The following is a 14,552-nucleotide window of genomic DNA, read 5'->3' on the forward strand; positions in this document are numbered from 1 at the left end:
TGGATTTGGGTAGTAATGCAGATACACCTGGCCCTTCAGAGCCAGAGTCATGAGAGACATCTCACAGAGCCATTCGTTTACTTCGTGTCACTCTACAAATTTCTCTCAGCACAAACTACAGCTGCCAAATCATCTACTTCACTCTTGCTCTTTATGTCCACCGAGTCCTATCCCAAAACTGTAAATCAAAGAAGAAATAGACAAAGTTCAGTTCCCTACACACAGAACAGGATGAGGCTGGACCAGGGAGATGAAATATGCCAGCCTGCATTTGGCTGCAGCATCACTAAAACTACTTCCTTTTTGGAGGGGCAAGGGCAGTTTTTTAGAGTGGGCTGCAGGCCATGTGTTGCTTCTCAGAGTGGGCTAAGACCTAGATGTTCTAAGTGTAACCTTTCCTCACAAACATAAAATAACAATGCCACTTGTAAGACGTATGCATGGGCATGGAGGGTTTGTCTTCAGTGCTCTGGCACTGATCAACACAGGGACAGAATTTGTCCTTTTCAGTCACTGTCACTCTGTCTCTCTGACTGTCTCTACGTGCCTTCTTCCCTGGACCCTTCATGGAAGTCAGTGCATGCATCGTGATATCAGTCTTCCTGGTGTTGAAATTTTCCTTTCTTTGCCCTTTGGATTACTTAGTCTCCTGCATATGGCTTAGTATAGAGGAGAACTTAGGAGACAGCGTTCCTGCTGCAGGTAACAGGTATATGTCCATCTCCAGCTGCAGCTGTCCTGGCCCTCTGTGCTTGACTCCCATTCTCCATGGCCCTGTGGCTGGCACTCAGCCTAAATGCAGCCCTCCTCAATTTCCTGCACCACATCCTTGTCCTTATTCCATGAGAGCCTAGGTCAAGAGAAGTGAAACTCTACCACCCTGGCACACACATTGTGCTTTCCCTCTATTGGTCCGAATGTAATGGATCTGTGGTACTTATGGCCACACCAGTGTCCAGATTTTCCATGCAAAATGAAAGCTTCCAGGGTTCAGAAAGAAGGTGTCTTGATGGCTGTGAAATGTCTTTTCCAAGTGCTTCCTGGGCTTTCAAATGTTTTTGAAACCTGAAGTTCGTTCTTGTATCTAGGGAATATTCTCACCTCTGGCCCAAGGCCCTCCCAAGTAGGAGCACAGCTATCCCGGGGTCAGGAGGTCTGCCAGCCTGCTAGCTACTGGAGGGATTCCTGAGTATGTCCTCAGGCCCAAAGTGGTAACAGGTGTTTCCAATTGCCTTTAAGCAGCAGCCAGGCCCTCAGGTGCAACCAGCTCCCCTCGCCATCACTCCATTTACTCGAAGGTTGTCAAGAGACTTTTTTTCATGCTGTAAGGGAGGGAGTTGAGACAGTCCAATGTCCTGGGGAGCAAGAACTGCAAACAGTCCATCTACAATGTAACATTTGGGTCTCAGGCCGCCCAATCCCTAGTGCGCTGTGCAGACTTTTGACTGGCACAAACACCCCATCTGAGCATGAGATCTGGCTGGGCTAGTGGCTCTTTCTGTGGACTAGGAGACAGACAGACAGAGTTTTCAGGTTCAAAACCTGTACTTCCCGCAAGATGGTCATTCGCTACGGTTAAAAAAAAAAGGCTATTTATTTATTTTTCCCCCTGCCTGGGTAACCTGCCTGCTGATTGTTTCTCAGTGAAAAAAGGGAAAGATCTTTTTTGGAGGAAAAAGGACCAAAATGCAGGCAGGTGGATTCCGTGGAGGGTGGATGGTGAGTTGCTGCTGCCCTGGCACTAGAACCCCAGCTGCTGTTCCAGGTGCTCTCTGATACCAGAGATCTCCATGTGTCTTGTCATGACACTGTCACCAGGACTGACACTCAGGATAATGAGATTCAAAACGAGGCAGGTCATATTGCCTTCAAAAGTAAATCCAGGGAGGTTTGGCGGTATGTCAAAGGGTTAAGGTCTTGTGGCACTCACGAAAAGAGGGGACAGGTGGAAGATTCTGGGGTCTGGCGCCCAGACCCCCACCTGCAGGGGAGTCGCTTTACAGGTTGTGAAGCCGGTCTTTAGGGGCTCTATCTTTCTCTCCCACTCTGTATTTCCCCTGCTCTCTCCTTTTCTCTCTGTCTGATGCAAGGTCAGTAACAACAACAACAACTGCAACAGTAACCACCACAGTGACCAAGCAAAAAGGGCAGCGAAAGGGGAACAAATGGAGTGCAGGAGCTTGGATTATTCGTGGCGCAGGCATTGAGCTGAGGCAATAATCCCTTGAGGCAATCAATCAATCAATGAATAAGTAGTACAGGTAACAGAGATATATATGTCCCTGTGTGTTTCCACAGAGTTAATGTAAATGCACTTTTATTTATTTCTTCATTTAATTATTACCTTGCCACGAGAATTTCTTTTCATTGCTAAAAAAAGTGTCCCATCAAGGGTACCAGGTGGTGCCACACCCAGTTAAGCACTCATGTTACAATACAGGGGGACTGGGTTTCAAGACCCTGGTCGCCACCTGCCGGGGGAAATCTTTACAAGTGGTGCAGAAGTGCTGCAGGTGACTCTCTCTGTGTCTCAAACTCTCTATCCCTCCCTTCCCTGTCTATTTATTCCAATAAATAATCAAGAAAACAGAAAGTAAAAAAAAAAGGAAAAGGAAAAGGAAATATTCCACTACTTCAATGGGGCTACTCAGGACAATGCTTTCCTTGTGAAGATCCTCACAGCATACCATATGCAGAAAGGCAAAGACGCCATGTATTTTTAACCCAATTTTTATATTTATTTATTTATTTTTTAGGTGCTTATTCATTTTTGTTATTGATGAATTAATGTTTTACATTTGACATAGACTCGGGCTCTGACACCAGCGGTCTCAATACCCCTAGATGGTACTCTGCCTCTACAAAACCGATCCATTGACCTGTCCATGCATCCATCCACCCATAAATCTATCCATCCATCCATGCATCCATCCATCCATCCATCCATCCACCAGTCAACCAAGCTAAGTACAAAAGGAGATTTCTCCTTGAATGGTGAAGACAAACAACGATTCATAGGTAGGTTGGGGGGTGTGGGTGTGGGTGGGGTGAGCCGGTGACCCTGTGAGCTGGGTCACGTCATGGGCAGGGAGGGGGTGGAAGGGGTTGCGAACAGCTGTCACTGGAGAACCATCACAAGTGCTGGAGCTGTTGAGCAGGGCACCCAGAAGAGAAGACAGACAAAGGAGAGAAGCAAAATGCAGAGGAGAGGAGAGGGGAGAGGATGGTGAGGACAGGAGAGGACAGGAGTGGAGGGGACCTGAGAAACCTACCTGGACAAAGGCAGCATACAGACATCTAGGAAGGCAGGCAAGCATGCAGGCAGCTCTGGCCTGGACTCCCTGGATCCCGGGCACACCTCCACCTGTCTCCTCTTGGCTGCCAGCCCTGAGGTCCCTCGTCGGTCAGCACTGACTTCCCATCCTTCCGTCCCTCTGTGCCAGGGCCCAGGCGTCTGGGCGCTGCTGGCTGACCTACTGGCCGGGCAGTTGGGCTGCCCAGTGCCAGTGTGGCCAGCACAGAATTCCAGGGGCTAGGACATTACTGAGGGCTCCTGTGGTTGCTAGGCCACGGGGACCCCGCCCATCCAGTTGACCAGCAGCCATGACCCCCACCCTGAACTTGACCTTGAGGGGTGGTGGCCAGCCACCAGAGCCAAAGCCCGAGGCCAAAGCTGGTGCAGGTTGGCCGGGCCAAGTGGATATGGGCAGATTGGTGTGTTTATAATAAAGAAACACATACATATATGTACATATATATACATATATATAGATATCAGTCATTTCTAGAATTTTTGACCTTTTTATTTGATCTTAATGCAGAATTAACACATTTATAACAGCCTCCTTATTCACAAATAATTGGTCACATAGTTGGAGCAGGATTCACTACAATTATAAATTATAAACCTTCCAGGAGCATTTCCAATAGCCTTTCTATCAGCATCCTTATTGTAATTATCATAGTACAGAACTTGACTCCTTTCTCTAGTGTAAGCTTCAATAAGTATGTGTTTCTTTTCATTCTCCAGAATTCTTAATTTGCCTGGACCCTGAAGTGTCAGGGTATTTTTGAAGCAGCCCTCTGTTTCTCAGCAGATGTTTTCTATATTTCTGCTGTTATCAGGTCTTCCTGTGGTTTTTATTTTTTTCAAATCCTCCTAGATAATCCCCATTTATTTGCATATTTATTTATTTATTTAGTCCCATATCACATGAGGGGTCATTTCTTCTGCCTGGTAGATTTTCTCTTATAATTGACTGGAACTTTGACACACAATACATTTCCTTTTGCAGATACTACACACTACTATAACGATTACTGTACTGTTTTTGACAGTGACATCCAATGCACAATGGATTCCTATTGCATGGCTCTAAAGAATGTTCCCTATTTAACCTACAATGATTTTAACCTCACAAATATTTATTCTGTTCATGCTTGGGGGATGAATGGTTTATAGTCAACAGTTACATGTAATAGTCGGCACAGGGGTAATTTTTTCCACTTTCCCTGTATTTCTGTACATCATTTGTAGCTTTCTTATTGAGGAGAAGGAAACAGTCATAAATAGAGAGAGCAGGGCCCAAGCAGGAAGAGAGACAGAGAGACAGCTGCAGTTCTGATTTAACACTAGCCCAGCTTTTCCCTAGCTGGGCAAGTGGTGATCAGGGGCTTAAAACGGGTTTCTGGGTTTCCACATAGTTCACTGGCATCTCCACCAGCTGTGTCTCCAACCCATGCTCCCTTCATTGTCCAAGTAACTATCGATCTTCTCTAGGCACTTCTCACCTTCATATGCCAGAAATTTATCACCTCTCCCCTCCACCCATGAAACTTTGACCTTTTACTTGAGTGCAAAATAGCAACCCCAATTACATTATTTCAAGGAAAAGTGTGTGCGTCTCTGTGGGAGGGTGTGTGTGTGATTGTGTGTAAGTGTACATAAGTGTGTTTCAGTTATGATTACCGCTGTTTCTTTATTCCTGACGCAGGGTCTTAGGAACTGGGTTGTGCTATGACAAAGGAAGTTTCCACTCCACAAGTGGTTGTTCAAATATGAGTGTCACATTGGATATTCTGGACACTGTTGTGCATTCTCCCAGCTGGTCTTCAGATGGGTTCTTTCCTTTGCTATTCCCATGCTGTGTGTAATTTTCTGTGTAGACTCAAAGAGGAGTGGCATGGGGGAGCTCAGCTGCATTCTGCTGTGTGGCATCAAAGCCCATAGTTGAGTGTAGTGATTCTGTGGAATGAGGAGAACTCTGGGATTTGTGGCCCATGGACAGCAAGGTTGAAATTGACTTAGAGTGCCCTAGACATCTGTTCTTTCCTGTGGGGTGGGGGGATCCCCCATTTGGCTTTGCAAGTGGAAGGGGTTTCTCTCTTTGTCTGGGATGACTCTACTTGGAGGTTGTGAATCCCTGTGCTCAGCAGGAAGAGAGAAAGAGAGACAGCTGAACCTCTGGTTTGCCACTAGCCCAGCTTTTCCCTAATTCGGTAAGTGGTGACTAGGGGCTCAAAATGGGGTCTTGGGCTTCAACATAGTTCTCTGGCATTCTTGCTTAGCCAGAATCTGGGCTAGCTGACTTGCCCTGACCAGCTAGGTTCTCTGTACATAAGTTGCAGGTGAGGCTGGCTACCTTGACACTCATGCTCTGAGACTACTTTAGGTGAGCTCTGAGCACACATAGACACACACAGACAGACCCACAGACACACACACACACACATTACTGTCAGGTCTGGTAGTACAGCATATGGTGAAGACTGGGGCTGTCTGGAGTCTGTGGGCATGAGAACTGCTGCCTTACAATCTCTACAAGCCAGCTTTGAACCTATCATCAATGAACACAGTGTAGGAGATTTTTGAATTCTGGTCTCTTTCCAACTCATCTATTTCTCTTCTCGCCTTCTCTAACTCTCACATTCTCTGCCTGGCTGGGGGCATTTCCCTGGGACAACAGTCCAATCAGCGTCGAGCTAATTTGGCTTCTGGGCGGGCCTTCCAGAGACTGCCCAATGAGCGTGCTCCAAGGCCGTGTTGGCAGTGTTCAAGGCCGCTGGCCAATCACTGACTAGGGGCCCAGACCCTCCTGGGCGTGTCCAAGCACACTGGCCAATGAGGGGGTTCTGGACGAGGCCTAGGCTTCTGGCCTATCAGTGCACGGCTTGCGCCCTGTGGGTGGGCCATTTGAGGGAAGCCCGACTATGGGAGCTCAGAGCTGGCCTTAAAAGGCTGGTCGTGCTTGAGGAAGTATGAAGCAGGGTTCAGCCCAGTGCCCTGCCTTGCAGAAGCTGTCCAGTGAGCATGTATATAACTTCATTTGTGCCTGTGCCTCTGTGGATGTGTGCATGTGTGTGACTGTGAGAGTGTGTGTTTGTGTGTGTGTGTGTGTGAGAGAGAGGGAGAGACAGAGAGAACAAAAGAATCACTGTGCTACAGGTGATTTTGTCCAAAACACTTGGCACATTCTGATTTACAGCTCAATATTGACACCATTGTAGCTCTCCTTGGCCCTTGGTCACTTTTCTTATTTTCAGGTGTAAAGACACTGAAGAGGGAGAGGTTTTTGCCCTGAGGCTTGCACTGGGAACTAGCAGCTGCCCTGTGTGTGTTGCCAGACGAGGAAACTTGTGGTGCCTGTCCATGTGGAGAGTCTCCTGGTTGAGTTCCTTCTAGAGCCTATTTCGCTCAGTACAGTTGGAACTGCATATAGCTAATGATTTGGAGATTTTACTACTTTGGACAATTCTTTTCCTGATGCACAGTTCCTCTCCAGGTTTTAGCAATCGATTATTTGAATGTCATATTGAATCCATTGTAGAAAATGACTACATCAGTGTCTCTCTCTCTCTCTCTCTCTCTCTCTCTCTATATATATATATATATATATATATATATATATATATATATATATGTAACATGTAGAGTTCTGAAAATATTTTTTTAGCTGGATACCTGCACAGCTCTGGATTATTGTAGTAATGCGGATACACCTGGCCCTTCTGAGCCACAGTTATGAGAAACATTTCACAAGGCCATTCCTATATCTCTTGTCACTCTACAAATCTCTGTCAGCACAAACTACCGCTGCCAAATGATCTACTTCCTTCTCGCTCTTTTTCTCTATGGAGTCCTATCCCAAAACTAAATCAAAGAAGAAATAAACATAATGCTGTTCCCTGCACACAAGACAGACTGAGGCTGGACCAGGGAGATGCAATAAGCCAGCCTGCATCTTGGCTGGAGCATCAATAAGACTACTTCCAATTTGGAGAGGTGAGGGCAGTTTTGGAGAGTGTGCTGCTGGCCAAGTGGTGCTTCTCAGAGTGGTGTAATACCTAGATGTTCTAAGTTTAACCTTTCCTCACAAACATAAAATAACAATGCCACTTGTAAGAAGTATGCATGGCATGGAGGATTTGTCTTCAGTGCTCTGGCACTGATCAACACACGTCCAGAATTTCTGTACTTTACGGTCACTGTCATTCTGTCTATCTGACTGTCTCTACGTGCCTTCTTCACTGGGCCCTTACTGGAAGTCAGTGCATGCATCGTTAATTTGGGCTTCCTGGTGTGAAATTTTCCTTTCTTTGCCCTTTGGATTATTTAATCTCCTGCATATGGCATAGTACAGTGGGGAATTGAGGAGGCAGTGATCCTACTGCAGGTGACAGGCATATGTCCATCTCCAGCTGCAGCTGTCCAGGCCCTCTGTACTTGATTCCCTTTCTCCAGGGCCTGTGGCTGACACTCAGCCTAAATTCAGCCCTCCTCACCTTCCTGCACAGCATCCTATCCCTTATTCTATGAGAGCCCAGGTCAAGAGAAGTGAAACTCTATCCCCCTGGCACACACATTGTGCTTTCCCTCATTTGGGCCGAATGTAAAGGATCTGTGGTACTTATAGTCACACCAGTGTCCAGATTTTCCATGAAAAATGGAAGCTTCCAGGGTTCAGAAAGAGGGTGTCTTGATGGCTGTGAAATGTCTTTTACAAGAGCCTCATGGGGATTCAAATCCTTTTGAAACCTGAAGTTCTTTCTTGTATCTAGGGAATATTCTCACCTCTGGCCAGAAGGCCTTCCCAACTAGGAGCACACCTATCCCGGGGTCAGGAGGTCTGCCAGTCTGCTAGCTCCTGGAGGGATTCCTGAGTATGTCCTCAGGCCCCAAGTGGTAACAGGTGTTTACAATTGCCTTTTTTAGCAGCAGCCAGGCCCTTAGGTGAGGGGCGGGACTGTGATCTCCACTTCTAATTCAGCCAATGGAGGCATCCATCTTCCTTTTGTCTCTCCATAGCAAGGGCCCGGGGAGTTTGTGTTTACTGCAAGCAGAGAGACTTTGTATGGGACACTCATGCATGCCTACTTCTGGGAATCTCTCTGAGTGTGATGAGGGGACACCAGTACACCATGTTCAGGGATTGTGAGGCCACAGCAGCAATTGCCTTAGCCGGACCCAAAGGGTAGGTGTAAGTGGCTGGGTTCATCCACTATTGTTTGGTCAAACACAGTTCCCATCTATGTTGAAATAGAGCTCTTTCTGGGTTCATTCTGAGCTTGTAATCTGCTGCCCTGAGCAGTGGACTGAGAGTCTGGAGGCTCATTAGACAGCCAAACGTGACTGGACAGGCTCCTTCCCTTGAATTCTGAGGGGTGCCCAAGCTTACCCTGTTGACAGTGTTTGGATGATAGTGATGCATGAGATTGAATCGGGAACTCAGGAGAGGTAGACATGAGAGTCCCTTTGCATGTACATTCTTGCTTAGCCAGAATCTGGGCTTGCTGGCTTTCCCTAACCAGCTAGGATCTCTGTCCATAAGTTGCAGGTGAGGCTGGCTACCTTGCCACCCATGCTCTTAGACTACTATAGTAGAGCTCTGAGCACACACAGACACAGACAGACACACACACACACACACACACACACACACACACACACACACATTACTGTCAGGTCTGGCAGTACAGCAAAGGGTGAAGGCTGGGGCTGTCTGGGGTCTGTGGGCATGAGAGCTGCTGCCTTACAATCTGTACAAGCCAGGTTTGAACCTGTCATCAATGAACACAGTTTAGGAGGTTTTTGAATTCTGGTCTCTTTCCAACTCATGCATTTCTCTTCTAGCCTTCTCTGTCTGTAACTCTCACATGCTCTCATACACTCTGTCTTCACTCACTTATATTTTACTTATATACTTATTTTACTGACAGGCCCAGATATACAAAGAGAGTTACCAGAGCACTGCTGAGCTCTGGTTTGTTGTGTTGGCGATTTCACCCAGACTACTGGAGCATCAGTTTGTAAGTCTTTCTGACAGAAGCCATATTCTGTCTCCACATTTCCATGCCAGTATCACTCAGAGTTTATAATAAAGAGATACATACATATATATATATAAACATATATATTTATATATCTGTCAATTTTTGAGTTGTCGACCTATGTATTTGACCTTAATTCAGAATTACCACATTTATAACAGCCTAGTTTTTCAGAAATAATTGGACATATAGTTGGAGAAGGATTCAATACAGTTATAAATAATAGAACCTTCCAGTAGCATTTCTAATCGTGTTTCTATCAGCATCCTTATTGTAATTATAATAGCCCAGAACTTCCCTCCTTTTTATAGTGTAAGCTTCAATATGTATGTGTTTGTTTTCTTTTTCCAGAAACCTTAATTTCCTTGGACCCTAAAGTGTTAGGGAATTTTTGAAGCAGCCCTCTGTTTCTCAGCAGATGGTTTCTTTGTTTCTTCTGTAATCAGGTCTTCTTATGGTTTTAGTTTTCATTATTTTTTATTTTTTCAAGTCCTCCTAAATCATCCCCATTTATTTGCATATTTATTTATTTAGTCAGGTATCTCATGAGGGTCATTTCTTCTGCTTGATAGATTTTATCTATAATTGAAGGGAACTCTTGACTGACAATGCATTTCCTGGGGCAAATACTACACACGTATTGTGAAGTCTTGGGTTGTCTGGGGTCTGTGGGCATTAGAGCTTCTGCCTTACAATCTCTACAACCCAGGTTAGAACCTGTCATGAATGAATATAGTCTATGGTGTTTTTGACTTCTGGTCTATTTCCAACTCCTCTATTTATTTTCTCGCCTTCTCTGTCTCTGACTCTCACAGGCTCTCACTCACTCTGTCTGCACTCAGTAATATTTTACTTATATCCTTATTTTATTGACAGGCCCAGATATACAAAGAGAGTTCCCAGAGCACTGCTGAGCTCTGGCTTGTTTTGTTGCTGATTTCATGTAGGCTCAAGCGAGGTTTGAGCATGTCATCAATGAACACAGTGTAGGAGGTTTTTGAATTCTGAGACACTGAAGATGGTGAGGTTTTTGCCCTAAGGCTTGCACTGGGAACTAGCAGCTGCCCTGTTTGTGTTGCCAGACTAGGAAACTTGTGGTGCCTGTCCATGTGGAGAGTCTCCTAGATGAGTTTCTTCTCAAGCCTTTTTCGATCGGTCCCGTTGGAGCTGCTTATAGCTAATGATTTGGAGATTTTACTCCTTTGGACAATTCTTTTCCTGATGCACAGTTTCTCTCCAGGATTTAGCAATCAATTGTCTGAATGTCATATCTAATCCATTGTAGAAAATGTCTACATCAGTGTCTCTCTCTCTCAATCTCTCTCTCTCTCTCTCTCTCCATATATATATATATATATATGTATATATATATATATATATATATATATATATATATATATATATATATGTAACATGTAGAGGTCTGAAAATATTTTTTAGCTAGAGACTGGCACAGCTCTGGATTAGGGTAGTAAAGTGGATACACCTGGCCCTTCTGAGCCACAGTCATGAGAGACATCTCACAGAGCCATATCGTTTATCACTCTACAAATATCTCTCAGCACAAACTAACGCTGACAAATCATCTACTTCCCTCTTGCACATTTTGTCCACTGAGTCCTATCCCAAAACTGAAAATCAAAGAAGATATAGACATAGAGCAGTTGCCTGCACACAGGACAGGCTGAGGCTGGCCCAGGGAGATGCAATAAGCCAGCCTGCATCTTGGCTGGAGCATCACTAAGACAAATTCCAATTTGGAGAGGCGGGGGCAGTTTTGGAGACTGGGCTGCCGGCCAAGTGTTGCTTCTCAGAGTGCCTAAGACCTAGATGTTCTAAGTGTTACCTTTCCTCAAAAACATAAAATAGCAATGCCACTCGTAAGAAGTATGCATGTGCATGAAGGTTTTGTCTTCATTGCTCTGGCACTGATCAAAAGAGGGCCAGATTTTCAGTCCTTTTCTGTCTCTGTCATTCTATCTCTCTGACTGTCTTTACGTGCCTTCCTCACTGGGCCCTTACTGGAAGTCAGTGCATGCATTGAAGACTCGGTCTTCCTGGAGTTGGAATTTTCCTTTCTTTGTCCTTTGGATTATTTAGTCTCCTGCATATTGCGTAGTACAGAGGGGAACTGAGAAGAAAGCGATCCTGCTGCAGTTAACTGGCATATGTCCATCTCATGCTGCAGCTGTCCAGGCCCTCTGTGCTTGACTCCCATTCTCCAGGGCCCTGAGGCTGACACTCAGCCTAAATGCAGCCCTCCTCAATTGCCTACACCACACTTGACCTTATTCCATAAGAGCCCAGGTCAAGAGAAGTGAAACTCTATCCATCTGGCACACACATTGTGCTTTCCCTCTATTGGGCCGAATGTAAAGGATCTGTGGTACTGATGGCCACACCAGTGTCCATACTTTCCTCGCAAAACGAAGCTTTTATGGTTCAGAAAGAGAGTGTTGTGATGGCTGTGCAATGTCTTTTCCAATTTCCTCATGGGGTTTCAAATCCTTTTGAAACCTGAAGTTCTTTCTTGTATCTAGGGAATATTCTCACCTCTGGCCAGAAGGGCCGCCCAACTAGGAGCACAGCTATCCCGGGGTCAGGAGGTCTGCCAGCCTGCTAGCTCCTGGAGTGATTCCTTAGTATTATGTCCTCAGGTCAGCATATGGTGAAGGCTGGGGCTGTATGGGGTCTCTGGGCATGAGAGCTGCTGCCTTACAATCTCTACTAGCCAGGTTTGAACCAGTCATCAATGAACACAGTGTAGAAGGCTTTTGACTTCTGGTCACTTTCCAACTCATCTACTTCTCTTCTCGCCTTCTCTGTCTCTAATTCTCACATGCTCTCACACACTCTGTATTCACTTATTGATTTTTACTTATATACTTATTTTACTGACAGGCCCAGATATACAAAGAGAGTTACCAGAGCACTGCTGAGCTCTGGCATGTTTTGTTGGTGATATCACCTAGTCTACTGGAGCCACAGCTTTGTAAATCTCTCTGACACAAGCCATATTCTGTCTCCTCATATCCATGGCAGTATCTCTCAGACTTTATAATAAATATATACATCCATATATGTATATATAAATATACATATATATATCTGTCATTTTTAGAATTGTCGTCCTATGTTGATCTTTATCAGAATTCACACATTTATAACAGCTTCCTTTTTCATTAATAATTGGCCACCTAGTTGGAGCAGGATGCAATACAATTATAAATAATAGAACCTTCCAGTAGCATTTCTAATAGCATTTCTATCAGCATCCTTATTGTAATTATCATAGTACATAACTTGCCTCCTTTCTCTAGTGTAGGCTTCAGTACATATGAGTTTATTTTTATTCTCCTGACATCTTAATTTCCCTGGACTCTGAAGTGTCTCGGAATTTTTGAAGCAGCCCTCTGTTTCTCAGTAGACGGTTTCCATTTTCTACTGTAATCAGGTCTTCTTGTGCTTTTTGTTTTTATTTTTCATTTTTTTCAAATCCTCCTAGATCATCCGCATTTATTTGCATATTTATTTATTTATTTAGTCCTATATGACATGAGGAGTCATTTCTTCTGCTTGATAGATTTTTCTCTTATAATTGAAGGGAAGTTTACACTCACAATACATTTCGTGTCTTAAATACTACACACATATGGTAAAGGCTGGGGAGGTCTGGGGTCTGTGGATGTGAGACTTCTGCCTTACAATCTAGATAACCCAGGTTTGAACCTGTCATGTATGAACACAGTATAGGAGGTTTTTGACTTCTGGTCTCTTTCCCACTCTTCTATTTCTCTTCTTGCCTTTTCTGTCTCTGACTCTCACAGGCTCTCACTCTCTCTGTCTGCACTCATTAATATTTTACTTATATACTTATTTTACTGACAGGCCCTGATATACAAAGAGAGTCGCTTGTTTTTTTGGCGATTTCACCTAGGTTTCTGGAGCCTCAGCTTTGTAAGTCTCTCTGACTCAAGCCATAGTTTGTCTCTGCATAGCCAGCCAGTATCCCTCAGAGTTTATAATAAATATACACATACATATATGTACATATATATACATATATATCAGTCATTTTAGAATTGTTGACGTTTTTATTTGATCTTAATGCACAATTACCACATTTATAGCAGCCTACTTATTCATAAATAATTGGTCACATAGTCAGAGCAGGATTCACTACAATAATAAATTATAAGTTTTCCAGGAGCATTTTCAATAGCCTTTCTATCAGTATCCTCATTGTAATTATTATAGCACAGAACTTGCCTCCATTTTATTGTGTAAGCTTCAATACGTATGGCTTTCTTTTCATTCTAGGGAATTCTTAATTTGCCTGGACCCTGAAGTTTCAGGGAAGTTTTGAAGCAGCCCTCTGTTTCTCAGCAGACATTTTCTATATTTCTGCTGTAATCAGGTCTTCCTGTGGTTTTTGTTTTTATTTTTTTCAAATCCTCCTTCAATCATCCCCATTTATTTGCATATTTATTTATTTATTTAGTCCCATATCACATGAGGGGTCATTTCTTCTGTCTGATAGATTTTCTTTATAATTGAAGGGAACTTTTGACACACAATACATTTCCTTTTGCAGATACTACACACTACTACAACTACTACTGCACTGTTTTTGACAGTGACATCCAATGCACAATGGATTAGTATTGCATGGCTCTAAAGAATGTTCACTATTTAAACTACAATGTTTTTAACTTCACAAATATTTAATCTGTTCTTTCTTGGGGATGAATGCTTTACAGTCAACTGTTACATGTAATAGTGGGCAGGGGGGTAATTTTTCCCACTTTCCCTGTATTTCTGTACATCATTTGTAACTTTCTTATTGAGGAAGTGGAAACAATCATAAATTGAGAGAGCAGGGCCCAAGTAGGAAGAGAGACAGAGAGACAGCTGAAGTTCTGATTTGACACTAGCCCAGCTTTTCCCTAGCTGGGTAAGTGGTGACCAGGGGCTCAAAACGGGTTCCTGTGCTTCCACATAGTTCCCTGGCATCTCGACCAACTGTGCCTCAAACCCAAGCTCCCTTGGTTATCCATGTAACTATCGATCTTCTCTAGGCACTTCTCACCTTCATATGCCAGAAACTTAACACTTATCCCCTCCACCTATGAAACTTTGACCTTTTACTTGAGTGCAAAACAGCAACCCCAGTCCAAGTTATTTCAGGGAAAAGTGTGTGCATCTCTGTGGGAGGGTATGTGTGT

The sequence above is a fragment of the Erinaceus europaeus genome (genome assembly GCF_950295315.1).
Source record: "Erinaceus europaeus chromosome 6 unlocalized genomic scaffold, mEriEur2.1 SUPER_6_unloc_35, whole genome shotgun sequence".
In the NCBI taxonomy this organism is placed as follows: Eukaryota; Metazoa; Chordata; class Mammalia; order Eulipotyphla; family Erinaceidae; genus Erinaceus; species Erinaceus europaeus.